The sequence below is a fragment of the Nicotiana tabacum genome, chromosome 1 (assembly GCF_000715075.1).
Source record: "Nicotiana tabacum cultivar K326 chromosome 1, ASM71507v2, whole genome shotgun sequence".
NCBI lineage: Eukaryota > Viridiplantae > Streptophyta > Magnoliopsida > Solanales > Solanaceae > Nicotiana > Nicotiana tabacum.
The window spans coordinates 119,413,011-119,415,062 of NC_134080.1; the positions used below are offsets into that span (position 1 = coordinate 119,413,011).

Consider the following 2,052-nt stretch of genomic DNA (forward strand, 5'->3'; position numbering starts at 1 on the left):
ATTTTAATATGATATTTGAAAATACAAAAAAGGGTTTGTTTTAACGATTAGTCTTATCTTAATAGTTATTTTACTTCACTAGGACTAATTAATGAATGAGATTGTGTTTTAGTCTAATTCGCGGGGAAAGAATAAAATTTGGGCTCAAACGACCCATTTTAGGCCTAATTTTCGGATCTAACCCATAATTCCCAAGCCCATAATCCCTAGGCCCATACCCCTTATCCTAAAAAAATCCTACAAATACCTAAGACCCTAGACCTACGCCTAAGACCGATGCTAAGCAAATCCGCCGTTTGCCAAAAATTAGACCCCTCCACCATACTGCTTCGTCTTCAACCCAACGTCCACACCCCTCCCTCACCTCTCATACACCAGCTGACCCCATCTTCTTCGGCTGAGAACCTAGAGAACACAGCCTTAGAGCAGAAGACCCCTTGAACCCCTTCTGTCCGTTTTTGAGTTCGTCGCCGATCGAGATTGTTCGACGTCGATTCCGATTCGAGCCCCGCTACTGCTCGAGGTTAAGGTCTGAGTTTCCGCTCAAGGCCATCGAGGTCCGGACTGTTGAGCTCGTCAATCATAGCTTTGGCTTGGAGTACTTGTTCTGGACACTTAATCAACAACGGTAAGTAATTAAAATACCTCGTAGTACTTAGCTAAAAAACACACATTCATGTTCTTAGTAAAGGAAAGTAACGGTTTTGTCCAATCTTTTCTGCAGCTAATGTCGACCATTTTCGTCATTCTTTATCTGGTGATATTTTTGGGACGGAGGAAGTAATATACAAGGAAAGAGCTTGCTTATCTGAGTTTTAGTGTTTCATTTCCTTTCATGTTTCAAGACTTCCTATAAGTTATTCTTAGTATATTTGCTGAGCTGATAATTTTATAGTTTCTGTCTGTTTAAGCTTTCAAATGCACGCATGATTAGTTTACATAAAGCTTATGGAATCTTGTTTAAATTGTTGAATATTGCCTTGGATTTGTATGCTAAAAATTATAATTTACGGGAGATTTTTCCATGCCATTTTGCTTATTACCTTTGTCTATGCTTATTAAGGCTTAGATTCTTTTTATATGTTTCAAGTTCTTTTTTTTTTTGCTAACTACATTAATTGGATAAGATTTTGTTTTTTTATTTAGAATTAAGGAATTTCGTTCATATTAATGGGCTAGTGTTTGATCTTTCTTCTTGCCTCACAACGATCTCAACCTAGTTTAGGGAAAATAATTAATAAATATTCGTAGAAAAGCCTTTAGGCTCGTTTAAAATACAATTGTGATTGTGTACACGTTCGTGTGACATAATTACGATTCTAAAAACCAATTCGGAGTATGCGTTCGCACAACTTCAAACAAACTTTCTTAATAATAAATGGATGCTAATAGGCCGCTAAATTAAATTTAGTCCATACAGTTTGAGGTGCGCCATTCACGATTTAATTATACATGACCCTCGTATTAATTTCATAATATAGATGTAAAAATGACAAATGTTCGTAGTTTGCTTTAGGCACGTTTAATATGCTATCGTGGTTGTGGACACATTCGCATGACATGATTACGATTTTTTAAAAACAAAACCGGAGTATGCGTTCGCGCAACTTTGGCCCAACTTTTCTTAAAATAATAAAGCATGATTAATCGTGGACACGTACGTGTGACATGATTCTTGACGCGCCAAACAAATGGGTACACATACGTGTGACCCGTTTCAAGATGATTTTTAATTAAAAGAGGCAAATACACATAGGTTCTAAAAATAATTAATTAGACAATTTTAATAAGCCAAGTATGATTAAAGCGACCGTGCTAGAACCACGGAACTCGGGAATGCCTAACACCTTCTCCCGGGTTAACAGAATTCCTTACCCGGATTTCTGTATTTGCAGACTGTAAAACAGAGTCAACTTCCTGAATTCGAGATTTCAAACTGGTGACTTGGGACACCATAAATTATCTCAAGTGGCGACTCTGAATAAATATAAATAATCCCGTTTCGATTGTCACTTAAATTGGAAAAACTCCTTTATAGCCCTTCCGGGGGTA

The 2,052-nt window shown here is 37.1% G+C and overlaps 1 long non-coding RNA gene across 1 annotated transcript; it reads left to right on the forward strand.

Annotated features, from left to right (window-relative positions):
* Window positions 1–270: 270 nt before the first annotated feature.
* On the forward strand, window positions 271–1,042 carry LOC142181722 (uncharacterized). The gene is made up of 2 exons (XR_012710639.1): window positions 271–628; window positions 725–1,042. It is a non-coding gene; the product is annotated as an uncharacterized LOC142181722 (long non-coding RNA).
* Window positions 1,043–2,052: the final 1,010 nt, after the last annotated feature.